Source organism: Sus scrofa, chromosome 8 (assembly GCF_054392235.1).
Source record: "Sus scrofa isolate SSC_HxYL_T2T_F1_AM1 chromosome 8, Sscrofa_HxYL_maternal_Yorkshire_Landrace_v2.0, whole genome shotgun sequence".
Classification (NCBI taxonomy): Eukaryota; Metazoa; Chordata; class Mammalia; order Artiodactyla; family Suidae; genus Sus; species Sus scrofa.
The window spans coordinates 96,342,497-96,360,654 of NC_139390.1; the positions used below are offsets into that span (position 1 = coordinate 96,342,497).

Here is an 18,158-nt window from a genome sequence, read left to right on the forward strand (position 1 = left end):
CAAAGAGACACAGATTGACTGTATTATTTGTTGTTTTGCTTTGCATTGGTTAGCTAATATCTCCTGATATGTAAATGTGCCTATTTTTAATCATTTATCCTCATGATTTAAAAGGCTTTTGAAATGTCTACAGCAAATGTATTGATATTTGAGCTGCAACCAACCTAGGAAATGCATAAAACCCAATTATGGCTTTATGTTAACATTATTCCCAGACATATCCCACAAGATTTAGAAATTTTATTCTATTTCACATTAAACTGAGGTTTTTATTTAGAGTTTATGGGATTACAATCCAAATAAACAACCTAGTATTTTTATTTTCTTATATAATATGGTTTGTACTCTACTATACATACTTCCAGGGTTTCTCTATCCTTTCAAAACCAAGAAGGGATAACAATTTTTACTCTTCGAGTTATAGGCCTGAAGATGAAGCAATGAAAGTCTCCAAAGAGAAACACCTTTCTTAGTTAACACAAATTCTATAATAACTAGAATAAATTTACATTTCTAAAGTTGTACCTTTTACTCTAGGGAATTGGCAGATGAACCTCTCCTATGGTCCTTTTTCCAACAATGGCCGATTCCAAAGGTCTGGACTTGGTTCATGATGACATAACCTAAATTTTGAAGCAATGACAAAAATATTAAAATCAAGAATATTTTTTAAGTCAGTGATCTCTGTTATGATGATCTACTCTAAAAAATGAATTGAAAAATACATAATAAAACATTTTATATTATATGGGAATGTAAATTGATGCAGCACTATGGAAAACAATATGGTGGTTCCTCAAAATATTAAAAGTCCTATCATATGATCCAGCAATCCCACTTCTAGATATATATCCAAAAAAATTAAAACAGAATGTTGAAGAGATATCTGCACTCCTATGTTCACTGAAGTATTATTCAACAATAGTCAAGATATGAAGTTACCTCAGTGTCCATCAATGGATGATTGGATAAAGAAGGTGTATATATATATGTGTGTGTATATATATATATATGAAATAGAAATATATATATTTTCCATATATATATATGAAATAGAAATATATATTTTTCCATATTTATATATATACATATATATATAATGGGAAATTATTCAACCATGAGAAAGAAGTAAATCTTGACATTTCAGAAAACGTAGCTGGATTGTGAGGACGTTATGTCAAGTGCAATAAGCCAGACAAAGACAAATACTGCATGGTATTATATAGAGTCTAACAAAAAAAAAGTTAAATTCATAGAAATACAGTAGAAGTGTGGTTGCAGGGGTTGGTGGGTAGGAGAGAGGAAAATATGGAAAGGTTGATAAAGGGTACACATTTTTAGTTGTAAGATTAATAAGGTCTAAAAATCTAATGTAAAACATGATGACTATGTTTGTTAACACCGTATTATATAATTGAAATTTGCCAAGAGAGTAGAACTTAAATGTTCTCATTAAAAAAAAAAGATAAATAAGTGGTGTTGGATATAATAAATGATTAAATTATGGGAATTATTTCACAATGTATACATAAAATCATACATTAAATCACCATGATGTACACATTAAATATCTTACAATTTAATGTTAATTTTATCTCAATAACCTGGGGGAAAAGCTCCATATAATTTTCATATTATTTATAATAAAAATTAAAATAAATCGTGTACCCCAAATTAATGGTATGTTTTGGTTGAAATGGAATATTTACAGAGGCTTATACAATGAAAAATTCTTATGTTAGATTTAATTAGATTCAATAATTAGCATGAACTTCCAAAAACTACAATGGCTTTCCTAAAGCAGTAATCAATATTAAGGATATCCACTTTCTAATTATTGTAAAACTTAAATTTTATTTGGATAATACACATTTTATTTTTTGAATTGTGACCAAGAAAGTTATTTTCAAAAGAATCTTTTTCACTATATGTCAGAGACAGTTTTGATATAGGTAGTATAGAAGATAACCCTAAAGAGTGATATTCAAATTTCCTTTAGCCTTCGGAATGTCATTATGAATGTAATTATTTTTTAATTCTAGGCTTAAAGGGAGATTTAAGATCTTATGAGAAGTAATGCATGGATTTAAATCAATATTGTGTAAAAAAATGGAAGAGAAGTTTGCTGTCCCTGCTTCAGTAGATTTGGTTATAAAATACAGACATACATGAGATTTAAGAGAACATGGACATAAGAGATAATGAGAGAGATGGAGAAAGTGAGATAAAATGACAAAAAGAGGAAAAATATGTGTGTGTATATTATATATATATATATATATATAAATAAAACATAAAAACATTTAAAAAATAATAATGTGGTTCTTATCAAAGGGTTTAGTAACATGCAGAGCATGAAACATATTTGGGGGAAATGTGGGAGTTTGCTTTGTTAAAGGAAAATTAAATTTTAAGCAAGTGTTCAAAAAAAAAATCTCTCTGATGAGGTAATCTATTTGATTAAGGATTCAGGGGTAGAAACATTAAAGCTAGGTGGTTCAAAGCACTCAGACTATCTCAGAGTGGCTTTGCTCTGAGAGCAAGCACAGAAGTTATTTGATGCACCCTTTCCTTCTCCAGTGTCTACAATTTGCGTTCCAAATGAAAGACAGGAAACACACACAAGATCTTTTTTTGAAACAAAGTGTGGAATACAAATTATGCTAGCTTAAATTTTTTAAATGCTTGATTTCTATTTTCCTCTCAATTTTTATGTTTTCTGTTGCCTTATGGAAATGAAGAGTTTCTATTTGTTAAAAAGAGAAGTGCTTGTTTTGCATGTGGCAAATTTCAAATGATAAAGAATCATATCAAAGGACTGTATTATCACACGATCAGGAGATGGGGATAATGAGGCATAAATTCATCAACATGATTCACTGCCAGTGTTTAATAACAAGGTAGCACCTTAAAAACTGCACAAACTGCTATGCCTCCCCTAACAAACATTAAGTTACAGATGAACAACAAATGGATGGTTTCTTAGCAGCTCTGTAAGGTGGTTAGGTGCTAATGTTTCTAAATGAAAGGGGTGGAAGCGCCACTGCTATTTTAGGGACATTTGTGCTCAAAAAAGCCAATGTATTATTAGCTTTTACATGACTCACCTTTAATATAGCTAGTCATTAAACAAGACTTACTTTGAGGTTTTCCTTTTTTAAAAGCAGTTTATATTTTGGCTTCAGAAACTAAATGCTATGTTTCTGGGAGTCCTAGAAAATACAGGGTTTTTGTTATTGTGAAAGAATAGAATACTGGAACTTTGATCAGTGTATCAGTGATATTTTTCCCCTAGAAAACCCATAAGAAGTGTATTACACTATCATTAGATAGACCACCTGGAAAATAGCAAAATTGTTTGGCTTCTAATAAAAACAAAGATCTAAATAGAATTTATCTATGTATTGTTTTAAATAAAAGTATATTTATATTCCTCATTTTAGAATGTGAGGACTCTATTATGGTCCAGGGTAGGTATTTATTACTGTGTTTGTTCGGTTTTTTAAAATAAAGAATTGCAGCATCTTGTGGGTGCTGATTATTTGACCATTAGGTGGCAGCATAGCTCTTCTGTTGCTCAGAAGAAATGTTCTCAAAAATTTAAAGTGGTGGAAAGAACTCTACGATATTTTTTTTTTAAGTTTTTCTGTATGCTTCATATGCTTCTTTTATTTTCACACCATATTCATGCATAGGTATATAATATTTAAGTATTGGTTTTACAGAAGATTAACAATCTGCCTTTTCAAATAGATTCTGTGATATATAGACTGTATTTACAATATAATTTTCATTTTAAAATCATAACATATTAGACCATAAAGAGATGTTTCTAAAATAACTACTTCACCCTTATCATTTTATAGATTTTAAAAAATAGAGTCCCAGAAATATAAAGTGATGTATCCATGATCAATCACAGTAGTTTCAAAAGTCTAAAAAAAAACTTACCTGGAACAAATTTTCTTTTGCACAAATGCTGAAATCTGAACTAGAGAGTGTAGACAACTATTCATATTTTATTTTGTTCATATTTTAAAGTAAAGTCTCCCTCTCTTTCTCTCTTTCCCTCCCTCTCTCTTTTATTTAGTAAGTTTAGATTGAACCGTATGGAAAGACCATTGATAAGTAGCAGTACTTTTTCCTGACCACTGACATTCTTAATCCAGTAACAACATCAGATTAAGTGACTAGTCAATGCCAGTTGATATAACAGTTTTGGATAATGAGATGTCATTTTGTAACATTTGTCTCCAATCTTTCAGAATTTTTATAATTCAGAAGGTATCAATCCAAACCTAAAGCTAAAGCTGTTACTATAGGTAAGGACCCTAACAAACTACCTCTCCTTTACCTTTTCTGCCAGAGAGGCGCCACTCCCCTTGATGCTCTGATGCTTATTTCATTTCCAACACACAGCCTCCACACTGTTCCTAAAGACTGGCAAATACATTCTAGGCCAGGCCCAAGCTTTTCATCCACTAAAGCACTCTGGGTCCAAATATTTTCAAAGTTTGCTTGCTTCTTTAAATATTGGCACAAACAGTGCCATTGCAGGACGATTACATGATCATCTTAAATAAAACTACACCACACCTGCCCTCTTGTCATTTTTTTCCTATCCATAGCCTCTAATTTATTAAGTATTTTTTTCTTCCCAGCAACCAAGGATCTATGCTATTATCCACATAGGCAAACAACATATATTACTTATTTGTGTATTTATGTATTGGTTTATTGTCACTTATCCCACTAGACTATAAGCCTCAAGGGGCCCTAGATTTTGGCTATCTAGTTTTCTTCTCTATCTCCAACACCTACAGTATTCCCTGGCGAATAATAATAACTCAACAAATTGACTGTTGAATTTTGTTCTTTGAAATAAAGCCTCTAGGGTCCTTAGAAGAAATCTGTAAACAAGAGATTGCCACTTTTTAAGGTCTAATTAGCATAGAGCTTATTTCCTGAATTATTTGTAATCCATGCAAAGTATTACAAGCCTTGTTTTGGCAAGTTCCTACATCTTTGCTAGTAACTGATGACTACTGCAAGTAAAAATAAATGAAAACATTAATAACATATTATGCTTTCCAGACACTTAGTGAATTTTTTTCCTTCTTCTTATTCTATTTTTCCCTCCTCTTCTCTTTTTTAAAATAATTATATAATAAAGTATGAGGTCAAACTAATGAAGACATCTTGGAATTTTAATAATCTCAAGTTTAGATACAGAAAAATAAAATACAAGGTTTATAATCTTAATCTTGAGTCACAGTACTGACCTTGACAGAAGTGTCAATGTGCTACCCAGCCTGAGGTGAGCAACTGTGCAAGTTTTGTGTGTACATCCTTATGTGACTAGAGTTTTCATTGGTAGTAAGGAGGCTTATTTCCATGACCAATCACATACCATTTGTACCTTGTGGCTTTGTGACTAGAGCCACCCCAACTAAGCTACAAACCAGTGACAAATTATGTCAGAGGAGATATTGCTAATGATATGCGTGGCGTTTTTCCTGTTAAGTGAATATTGACCCAGAGTTCCTTCATTCAGTTTGTAGGGAGAATTTTATTAAACAAAACACTATCTTATGAAAAACATAGGCATCAGATCCTTTGCTTTGATGTTTTCAGGACTCTCTTAGGTATAAAATACTATACAGTGAGAAAAATATATTAAGGAAGCCAAATCAGCCAAATCACATTGAACTCACACTACTATTATTCATTTAAGTTCAATTATATGAATTTTTTATTATGAAAGAATGAAACTATATTCACACACTATCTATGAACACATTAATTTCTCCAATAATGGCCTGTTTATGATGTTATCACTAAAAGAGGGACTAATAAAAAGGAACTCTCATTGTCACAAAAATAAAACTGAATAAAGCGCAATGTATATTTCTGTATTTAAATCATGAGCAATGATATTGCTCACTATGAACTGTTTTTCTTAAAAATAGTAAGATGAGGGGTTCCCGTCCTGGTGCAGTGAAAACAAATCTGACTAGGAACCATGTAGTTGCGGGTTCGATCCCTGGCCTTGCTTGGTGTGTTAAGGATCTGGTGCTGCCGTGAGCTATGATGTAGGTTGCAGACGCAGCTCAGATCTGGCATTGCTGGGCTGTGGTGTAGGCCGGCAGCTGAAGCTCTGATTAGACCCCTAGCCTGGAAACCTCCATATGCTGCGGGTGTGGCCCTAAAAAGCCAAAAAAGAAAAGTAAGATGAAAGAGTGAATCATAAGATGATAGGCAGTTTTACATCCATATGCACACATGACCAGTTCCTTCAGAAAATATTATGAGGGAATGAGAAATCTCTAAACTCACTCTGCCTTGCCTTGAAATGAGATCTGGATATATTATATAGGATTGCAGTTAGCCACTAGCTAGTGTCCAAAACTGTAGAAGGAATATAATGTAGAATCTAAAAATGGCAATATCAAAAATTTCTATATTTTATCTAAAATTTGAAAAATAAAATGAATTCACAAAGAAAATGTTTACATTACAGAGGCATATAATTTGGGGAGTGATATTTATTATGTGAATGATCATATGGCATATTGTCACTTTAAATATTCTAGAGAAAAGGTCTGGGTAAATTAACCATATGATGAGGAAAGTAAGCCAATAAGCCACCTGTAGTGTTGTTTGTTCAACAATAGCATACACATATAGTTGATGCCTTTGATTTTAGACATCCCAATCTGTAATACCTCTAAACACAAAATGAATATCCATGGTAGCTCCCTTTGTTTCCAGCTATGCAAATTAACAGTGTTTCCTGGGCACAAATCTTACATGGCACTAGGACTCTGCATGGCAGCAATCATGCAGAGAACACACTAAGATTTTTCAAAAATGTAAAATATGGCCCTTAGCATGAATATTACCAATTTTCTTCATGGAATAAAAAAAAATATTCTTTCTTAGATTAGGAATTTCAAAATAAAATCAGTTGTGACTCTTCCCTATTGAAATTATTAGACATTATATTCCTGAACAAATGTGGACATAAAATTTGTCAAAGAAATGAATATTTTCATATCATTTTCAGCATATTCTACCATGGTGCTTTATTATATTCCATTCACACCAATGTAGCATTCACTGCTTTTATACTAATGTTTTGTTTGTTTTTCTCTGTTAATAGGCTGTGAGCTTCTTGGGCAATGAAACTGTGGCTTTTTGCCATTTTGGGCATTCAAGTAGCTAAGATAGTAGCTAGCATCAGATATTATTCAAGAAATGTTTATTCTATGGATCATAAGTATTCTGCAGTTTTTTCTCTTTTAGAGCTTTTTGAAGTATATAAAAAGTAAATAACATGAAATACTATAACCATTAACAAATTATTTTAATTTATGATAGTTATAAATTTTTGAAGAAAAATTTTCATTTATCTAGTCTTTGCTTTTTTTATTTCTCTCCTCTTTGTCTTTTAATGACAATGTATATGAAAATGCAAGTATTTTATCAAAGCATGCTATTTAAAGGGCTTCTGTACACTGATTTTGATATTTATGAGAAATATGTGAAAATACTAGAAACTGTCTCAGTACATTTTGAAAAAGTAATATTTAATAGTTTTACTAGTTTAATTTACTATTAATTTACTATTAATAGTTGCTAGTTTTACCCCTTTTTTATTCTTTCCAACTAGCAAACAAAGACTTCTGCAATCAGGTTATGTCCTTTCTGATGTCTCATATTTGAATCCAAAGACATACATACTGTTATGTTACTTATCAAAAATAACATCAAGATGAAAATGATTTGCTTTCTCCATTTCGTTTCCTAAAGTCAAGACCTTTTGTCTTTCTGTCTAATATTCAGAACATAAAAGTCTGTGGAAAAGATCACATTTCTTTGTTAATATCTGTATTATTTAGTTAAAATAAGACACGCCCCCCTCTTTTTCTTCTTGGCTGTACCTGCAGAATGTGGAATTTCCTGGGTCAGGGATCAAAGCAACAACTGAACCTGCTGTACTAGAAGTTCAAAATAAGACTCTTTTTAAGAAAAATAAGTGAAGAAACAGGGTTTTTCAAAAAGAAGTCTTGAGAAAATTAAAAAGGAACAGAGTATATGCTTGTATCATTGTATTACTTTTGTGTAATTACGTTATTTTTAAATGCCATTAACATGAAAGAGAAAGTCAAACTTATTTCCTGTTAAAATTGTTTTAAAGTGTCTTCTCTTTCTAAATCAGTTTTGGTGTGAGTAGCTTTGTACTTGTGGGCCTTACAGGACACCATCTCACAGATTAGCATCTGTGTATTTTAAGTACGTGGTATTTGGGCTTCCTTAATTACCTAGGTTTAGAAGGAACCAGCTTATAAGGTGTGGTGCCCTTCATTCTGCTTCTTTTGGCCATTAGTACTGGATTGCAATTTTCTGTGGGCTTCATCGGGCATAGGCAACTCTCTTTTCAAATACACTAAGAAGGTAAGTTTTAACATCAAATAGTATAAAGTTAATGCAAAGGATTTGGTAAGAAAGTAGTTAAAACATACTACACAGTAAAAATGTATATTTTTTTAACTTAAAGATTAATAGAACTACAAGTTATATACATACAAAATCACAGTGCATTTGTGATATTAACTTATAATTATCCCTCTCTTGATATTCGTGTAGCCCTTAGTGGATAAGGTTTGATGCAGTATCATTACGGTCTCCTTCGCCTTCTCCACTGCTTTCATCTTCTGCTAATCTTTCTTGTCGCCTCATGGTAATCTCTATCTTTCTGAGTCTCTATCAAAATGATTATTTCCATGATCTGCTGCCACTTTAAGGGAAGATATTTAAAAAGAGTCAATCATTTTATTTTTAAATAGTTTCCTCCTAATAGTCTGAATTTTACTGCAGAAACCCAAGAAATTCTAGAAACTAAGAAGGTGTTTTGTAGATTATAGTAACATCTTCCTTTTAGAAATTTTAAGGTGTGTGTTTCTTGAAAGTGTTTTGGGTATATAGTACGTGTGTGATTTTTAAATCACTGTTATTATCATTATCCTTATCTCATCTAAATTGATCTGTTTTGATAAGAAAGATATTGATTGAGAACAAATTCATAAAAGATCATGAGGAGTTCCCGTCGTGGCGCAGTGGTTAACGAATCCGACTAGGAACCATGAGGTTGCGGGTTCGGTCCCTGCCCTTGCTCAGTGGGTTAAGGATCCAGCGTTGCCGTGAGCTGTGGTGTAGGTTGCAAACGCGGCTCAGATCCCGTGTTGCTGTGGCTCTGGCGTAGGCCAGTGGCTACAGCTCCAATTTGACCCCTAGCCTGGGAAGCTCCATATGCCACAGGAGCAGCCCAAAAAAATAACAACAACAACAAAAAAAAGACAAAAAAATAAATAAATAAATAAAATAAAAGATCATGAAACCAGTAATATTTATTAGCCATCCAAGGCCTTTCAATAAGATAAGAACTATTCAAGGATAAAAATACTCTTTCAAGTCTTTGTAGGAAACAAAATTATTTGAGACTATAGTATATTAACAAAACTACTCTGGGACTAAAAGAGTTAATGTATTTTTTAGGAAAAGAAAAATATGCAATGCTTTATGTGCTTTTCCTCCTTAAAATACAGTGCTTCAAGGGCTATATCTTCTTGGTGAACAGCGTGTTAGCTGATTTTATTCTTTTTTTCCCCTGTATTTTTTAAAAGATATATTTACTTAGCTGTTTCATCTCTTTATTTGGCATTGCATGAGTGATTGATTGATAGTTGGTGACATGGCATAAATCGCAGCTTATGTCAAACTGGGGCAAAATGAAATGGAAGGAATCTTGTCATCATTACTTGACCTTTAACGCAACTCTTATCAGATTGCCACTTAGTTTTGGGAATATACTGAGAAATGCAATGTCTGCCTGCAAATTATATTTCTGAAAAAAGAGCACTTCTGTTAGCACACTTAATATTCTCGTATAAGTAATGGTTATTTTTATACTGTAGTTCCTCTTTCTGCTCATATAAAAGAATTATCCCTGGCTGTGACTTCATCCATCTGTACTGATTTTTACCTTACTGGTTTGTAAAATGGGGAATTTACTTTGACTAACTGTTGGTTTAAAAAGTAAGAAATGCCTAGAAAACAGTCAATATGATATAAAAATGATTTGCCAGTTGGCCCAGTGCTAAAAAGCACACATGCTTTATCTTTCACAAATACTTTACCTTTCACAAATGCTTTACCGTTCACATTTAAAAATGTAATTGCAATTAGATTCATTCATCTGTTTTCAAATAATTAAAATGTTCTGATTTATTGCAATACATTAGAAAAAGGAAAATCATCATCGGGTTAATTCTGTGGATATCAGATTATTATTTAAAAATATAAAAATATATTTAAGTCATTTATGATAGTAACAGTTCATGCCATATCCAGACTTTTTAAAAAGTTAAATCTAAGCTAAATCATATGTTCTCTATCTAGAAAAAATAAGGTAATTGTGAGTAAAATATTTGTGCAATTGTATTAAAATGTTATTTTTACACAATAAGTATTATTTTTGCACAATAAGCAATATTATTTTTACACAAATAAGTAATTAGTAGTTGCTGATAATATTTTTCAAAAATTTGTATGAATATTTCTATCAATATTCAAAGAGATGATAGAAATTTTATTTAAAATTAAAGAATTCAAAATTTCTCTTATAGCTATTATATGTTAAATGGAACCAGACTTGTTTTTTTTAGTTTAGACAATATTAAATTTCAGAAAAGACATGAGGCAGATGTTTCCAGGCTTTGGGCCAGAGGCAGTGAATGACCATGATTTTGAGAAAAAGAGAACAAGGTGAGACCTGCATGCACTCAGGCTTTCTATCTGAGGAGACTTTTGCTACCACAGTGCAGTAAGATGAAGTCCAGTAAGAGTACAACAGCCTCACTGAGCTGAGGGAGAATATTGGACTTTAGGGCAGCTGAAGTGGTTGAAATTAGCAAGGCGGGTACTAGAGAAAAGAGAATACAGAGAGGGAGGTCTCAGAAATCTGCAGAGCATTCCCTGTGTTTCCATGACTGAGGAACAATTTGCACATGTGTAGAGGAGACTAGTAGAAAGTTAGTAGAGAGTCATTGCTGCAGAAGGACCAAGAGCTGAGAGAAATACCAGAGACTGAAGTGCTGGAAGACATTGGTGTTTTAGCCTTGTCACATACAAAGTCCTCCCCAAACTCTTTATACATTCAGTTGAGACTGTAGACCCTTCAGCCTTGAGAGAAGAAAAAAATATGACTTTGAATAGGAAACATATCCTGTATTTAAGAAAAAAACTAAAATAAGTGTATTCTAAGAAAGAATAAAACCAAACCTGGGAGTCTGAAATAATGTGTCAGTAATTTCACTGACCACTAAAACAAACCTCAACACATTTAAAGGTATTGCAGTCTCACTGAAACATATCATACATAGCATCCAACATATAAGGAAAAAAAAAAACCACTGGATCAAAAATGAGCAGTAAATTGTAGTCTACAATTAAAAAATTAACAAGCATGCAAAGAGGTAAGAAAATAACCAATAATCAGGAGAAAAATCAATCAATAGTAAGAAAAAAAATCATAACTACAGTGATGAAATTAGTACAGAGATGTTAAAATAGCTATGGTAATTTCATTTCATGTGTTCAAAACTCTATGATGAATAAAGAAATAGCAGATGTAAAAACATCACCCAAACTACTAGAGATTAAGAAAAACATGCAAAATGAAATGAAAACTACACTAAATTTGATTAAGAACAGATTGCACACTTCACAAGGTAAAATTAGTGAAGATGCAAAGAGGAAAAAAAAGACTAGCAAAATGAACAGAATTTCATATTTTATATGAGTGATTATCAATAAATCCAACATTTATGTAATTTGAGTACCTGAAGTTGGAGAGGCAGGAAAAAAAATTTAAATAATGGCAATTTTTTTAAATTTGATTACAACTACACACTCACAGATCCAAGAAGCTGAACAAATTCCAAGAAGAAAATTCAGGAAAGAAACTGCACTAGGAATACCATAATAAAATTGATGAAAATGTGTAATAAAAAAAAAATCATCAGCCAGAAGTAAGAACTACGACTTACTTACAAAGGAATAACATAAGAGTCACAGCAGGCTTTTTGCCAGAAATCACACAAACCAAAAGATAATATAATGTTATTTTTAAAGTAAACAAAAAACCAGAACTGTTGACCTATATTTCTATACCCACCAAAAAAAAAATACTTTTCAAAATGAAAGGATTAATTTCTAGCATAAAAGCATGAGGAGTTTTGCTCACCTGGTCTCCAGTGAAATTATTAGAAATTATTTGTAAAAACAACCATTTAAAGCCTCTCGAAATGGTACAAAAGGCAAACAGAAAGTGAAGAAACAGGAGTTCCCTTGTGATGCAGTGGGTTTAGAATCTGGCATTCCCACTGCAGTGGCTCAGGTTGCTGCTGTGGTACAGGTTCAGTTCCTGCCCCAGCAACTTCCACATGCCAGGAGGGGGGGCGGGGAACACAAGAAGAAGAAGAAAGTGAAGAAACATCTACTACAGAAACTCTACAAAAATTAAGTAGGAAAGGCAGAAGTCTGTAGTATTTGAGCCAAGAGCACTCCCTCCCTTCTTTCTCCCAGTTCAGCAAGAAGACTCCATTCCAGACTGCTGCAGCCAGGAAACAACTCCTTTCTCTTCCCAGCATCCAGCTAGAGGACTTTCATTCCAGGAGGGGCATTACTTCAGTGTTTCTCACCCTGTCTTTAAACACGTGTTGCTGAGGCTAAATCACATGCAAGTGCAATCTAGAGGAGGGGACTTTCTTCAACTGTGAAATCTGCACTTGTGGAGTAGCAATTCAACTTTGAGTGTGGCATGTTGAGAATACTTGGGCCCCCGTAGCTCTCCCTCCAGCTTGTGCAATAGTGGATTCACATCAGAGAGGCAAGCTGAGGGAGTATGCAGGCTGTTTCCTGCACCTCCTCCTAGTCAACTCCTACAGCCAAGTTGTCATTCAGAGAGAAGCTTTCTGTTGTGCCATTCCCAACTGTTTCATAGATTTTCCTTTTGGGAAAATCTCAAAGGAACTGGCTTCTTTTTGCAACCAAGTATGGAAAAGTACAAACCTAAACCTAAACCTAAAGGCACTCTCAAGGGCAGGTGAGGTTTTGATGAAAAATCACCATGAGAAGATTGGTGGAGACAATGAAGACACAACTTAAACTGTGGACCAGAGGACAAGATGGTGGAGGAGTAGGGGGACATGCTCGCCCTCTCCCACAAACACAACAAAAAAAGCACATCTACAGAATAAATGACTCGCACAGAACAGCAACCAATCGCTGGCAGAGGAACCTAAACTCCAATAACGGCAAGAAGTTCGTGACATTACTGGGCAGAACAGGAGAAAAGAGGAGAGTGAGAGAAGGTGAATCCGAGCTGGACGGGCGCTCCTGAAAGGGAACTGCAGAGGAGAAAGGGATCCCGCACCCTGGAAAGTCACCTACACGGGGGAAAGATCAAGTGAACCGGAGGAATCTCCAGATGCAGAGAAGGGTGTAGCAGTAAGTTGGAGTACGGAAAAGCCGATCAAGAACCCAACGGACCATCTGAACTACGGGCACAGTCACCAAAAATTGAGACGCCTGGGTGGGGGCTGGGCACCGAGTCCAGAGCTCCAGAGGTTAGTCCCCGGGAAAGGGCCAGGGGACGCCTGGGTGGAGGCTGGGCACCGAGACCTCGGCTCCAGAGGTTAGTCCCTGAGAAAGGGCCGGAGGACGCCTGGGTGGGGGCTGGGCACCGAGACCTCGGCTCCAGAGGTTAGTCCCTGAGAAAGGGCCGGGGGACGCCTGGGTGGGGGCTGGGCACCGAGACCTCGGCTCCAAAGGTTAGTCCCTGAGAAAGGGCCGGGGGACACCTGGGGGGGGGCTGGGCACCGAGACCTCGGCTCCAGAGGTTAGTCCCCGGACTGGGGGTGCAGGGCGGAGCGGAAACTGCTTGGGAGGTCTAGAAACCATTTGACGGGGCAGAGACTGCCTGGGAGGCTAGCAAACAAAGCTGTCGCAGAGGAAGGGAGCAATACTCTAGGGGCAGGGAAGTGGAAAGCCGCATCAGAGGGAACCTGGGAGAGGAGCCTGGTCTGGGCCCATGCTGGGGAGGGGAGAGAAGAAGGGGTGGGTCCCCATAGAATACCCCCCATGCAACAGCAAGTTAAAAGGCCGGCTAGCTAGCTGAAAGCTGTGCTTCCCAGTGCATCCACCCCCCCACCCCCGCCACCCCCTAAGCTCTCACCAAAACTGGGGCTGCCTGCCATCCAGGAGGGCTGGCCTCAACAATTGCCTGAAGCCTACCACTGCAGGGGCTGTCCCTGCACAGGCCTGCTTGCCCTTTGGAGGGGCTACACTTCCGCAGAGTAGCACCAAACACCAGCAGCCCCCGAGAAAAGGCCTGCAGCCCAGAAGAGCTAGAACAAGCCTAGCCGGGCTGTGAATAGATCTGCCTAATTCTCAGACGGTTTTTCTGAGTCAGGCTCACCCGGGGAGGAGCCTCTTGGATTTCCAGCGACCCTGCTACCCGCCCAAGCCCCCAGGGGGTTCCAAGCTCTAGAGGATCAGCTGCATAGGACTGCCAGCTCCAGGCAGGACCCTCTACAGCCCAGAAAATCTGCAACAAGCCTGACTGAGTTGGGAAAAGATCTCAGACGGTTTTCCTGAGTCAGGCTGCCCCGGAGTGCAGCCTCTTGGGTTTCCAACAGCCCTGCTACCCGCCCAAGCCCCCAGGGGGTGCCCTAGTGGATCAGCTGCATAGGACTGCCAGCTCCAGGCAGGACCCCCTACAGCCCAGAAAAGCTGCAACAAGCCTGGCCGAGCCGGGAAAAGATCTCAGACAGTCTTTCTGAGTTGGGCTGCCCTGGGGAGGAGCCTCTTGGGTTTCCAGTGGCCCTGCTACCCGCCCAAGCCCCCAGGGGGTGCTGAGGCCTAGTGGACCAGCTGCATAGGACTGCCAGCTCCAGGCAGGACCACTGCAGCCCAGAAAAGCTGCAACAACCTTGGCCGAGGCGGGAAAAGATCTCAGACGGTCTTTCTGAGTCGGGCTGCCCTGGGGAGGAACCTCTTTGGTTTCCAGTGGCCCTGATATCTACCAAAGCCCCCAGGGGGTTCCCCACTCCATTGGAATAGCTGCTCAGCACCACCAGTCCCCTGGAGGACCCCCTGCAGCCCAGAAAAGCTGCAACAAGCTTGGCCAGACTGTGAAAAGATCAGCCTACATTCTCAGGCTGTCCTTCTGAGTTGGGCTGCCCTAGGGAAGAGCCTCTTAGGTTCTCAGTGACCCAGATAGCTTCTCCAGCCCCCAGGGGGTGCTGAACTCCTGAGGAACAGCTGCCCAACACTGCCAACCCACTGCAAGAACCCCACAGCCTAAAAACACCAGAGCAAGCTCTGCATGACCAAGTGAAATCTGCTACCATCGTGGTGTGGACCTCCCAGTCCTGTCTGCCCTCAGGAAGCCCTCCTTTGCTTCAAAGAAACACTGTTAGCCCCATCAACACTCCAGAAAAGCCACACCGCCTCAAAAAAGATTGACCAACAATGCCAGCCCTCAGGAAATATTCCACGGCAGTGACAAGGCAAACACTGCCTGATAACGGAGAGTACAACTCCCTCAGGAGAAAGAAAACAACAAGCAAGATGAAGAAGCTGAGAAACCACCCCCAGTCAAACCAACAGGAGAACTCACCTCAAACAGTCAACAATGAAACAGATCTCTGCAGTCAGACAGACCTGGAGTTCAAAAGAGAAATAGTGAAAATACTGAAGGAATTAAGAGAAGATATGAACAGTAATGCAGATACCCTCAGAAAGGAACTAACAAATATAAGGAGAAGCCAAAAAGAACTAGAACATTCATTTGCAGAGATGCAAACTGAACTAAGGGCAGTAAAAACCAGAATGAATCATGCAGAAGAATGAATCAGTGATATGGAAGATAGAATAATGGAAATCACTCAATCCGGTCAGCAGACAGAAAACCGAATCAAAAAACTGGAAAGCAATATAAGAGCCCTATGGGATAATATAAAGCAGGCCAATCTATGCATAATAGGAATTCCAGAAGGAGTAGAAAAAGATAAGGGGATGGATAATATATTTGAAGAAATTATCACTGGAAACTTCCCAAATCTAAAGGATACTGGGTTCAAGATACAAGAAGCACAGAGGGCCCCAAACAAACTGAACCCAAACAGACCCACACCAAGACACATCATAATAAAAATGGCAAAAGTTAGTGATGAAGAGAGGATCCTAAAGGCAGCAAGAGAAAAACAGAATGTTACCTACAAGGGAACCCCCATAAGAATATCAGCTGATTTCTCTACAGAAACACTACAGGCCAGGAGGGAATGGCAAGAGATATTTAAAGTGCTAAAAGAAAAAAATATGCAACCTAGAATACTCTATCCAGCAAGAATATCATTTAAAATAGAAGGGGAAATAAAAATGTTTCCCAACAAACAAAAACTTAAAGAATACAGCAACACAAAACCCAGGTTAAAGGAAATATTGAAACGGCTTCTCTAAACCAAAAAGAAAGGAAGGAAAGGGAAGAAAAAAGAAAAAAAAAAGAAGAAGAAGAAGAGGAAGAACTGGGACTGAGGAAACCGCAATCAGAGAGCAGTCACTCAAATAAGCCAGCATACAGATTTAATCATGAACATGCTTCAAACAAAATAAAATTAAAAAGGAAAAAATAAAAAAGAGTCATCAAAACCATAAAATGTGGGCAAGGGATGTTAGGAAGTAAATAACTCTTTTTGTTTGTATGTTTCTCTTCTTAATTTTAATATAGTAATTAAATATTTGAACTTACAGGACCATCAGGCTAAAACACACAATTATGGGAAGGGGTTAGCACACTTAAAAAACAGGGCAACCACAAGCCAAAACCAAATATTGCATTTGCAAAAACAGAAAAAAAAAATACACTCAAGCAGATAATAACAGGAGACCATCCAACCAAAAAAAAAAAAAAAGGAAGAATGCAGAACTATAGAATCAACTGGAGCATGAGGTTCAAATGGCAATAAATAATCATCTATTAATTATCACCTTAAATGTCAATGGACTGAATGCCCCAATCAAAAGACACAGAGTGGCTGAGTGGATAAAAAGGCAAAAACCTTCAATATGCTGCCTACAAGAAACTCACCTTAGGACAAAAGATACATATAGATTGAAAGTGAAAGGGTGGGGAAAAATATTTCACGCCAATAGACATGACAGAAAAGCAGGAGTCGCAACGCTCATATCACACAAAATAGACTTTAAAACAAAAGACATAAAGAAAGACAAAAAAGGACACTACTTAATGATTAAGGGATCCATCCAAGGAGAGGATGTTACTATCGTCAGCATATATGCCCCAAATATAGGAGCACCCAGATACATACAACAAATATTAACAGACATAAAGGGAGATATTGATGAGAATACAATCATAGTAGGAGACCTTAATACCCCCCTCACATCAATGGACAGATCCTCTAGACAGAAAACCAATAAAGCAACAGAGATCCTAAAGGAAACAATAGAAAAGTTAGACTTAATGGATATCTTCAGGACACTACATCCAAAAAAATCAGAATACACATTCTTCTCAAATGCTCATGGAACATTCTCAAGAATCGACCACGTATTGGGACACAAAGCTAATCTCAGTAAATTTAGGAGCATAGAAATTATCTCAAGTATCTCCTCTGACCACAATGCCATGAAATTAGAAACCAACCATGGGTAAAGGAAAGAGAAAAAACCTACTACATGGAGACTAAACAACATGCTACTAAAAAACCAATGGGTCAATGAGGAAATCAAGAAGGAATTTAAAAAGTACCTTGAAACAAATGATAATGAAGACACAACCTCTCAAAATCTATGGGATGCTGCGAAAGCAGTGCTCAGAGGGAAATTTATAGCAATACAGGCCTTTCTCAAAAAAGAAGAAAGATCCCAAATGGACAACTTAACCCTCCACCTAAATGAATTAGAAAAAGAACAAAAAAGACCGAAAGTCAGCAGAAGGAAGGAAATTAATAAAAGAAGATCAAAGAAGAAATCAATAAAATAGAGACTTAAAAAACAATAGAGAAAAT

At 36.7% G+C, this 18,158-nt stretch overlaps 1 long non-coding RNA gene across 6 annotated transcripts in view; it reads left to right on the plus strand.

Annotated features, from left to right (window-relative positions):
- Window positions 1-18,158, plus strand: part of LOC102166855 (uncharacterized) — a 550,511-nt gene that overhangs the window by 365,380 nt on the left and 166,973 nt on the right. The gene's annotated exons all lie outside the window — the stretch shown is intronic.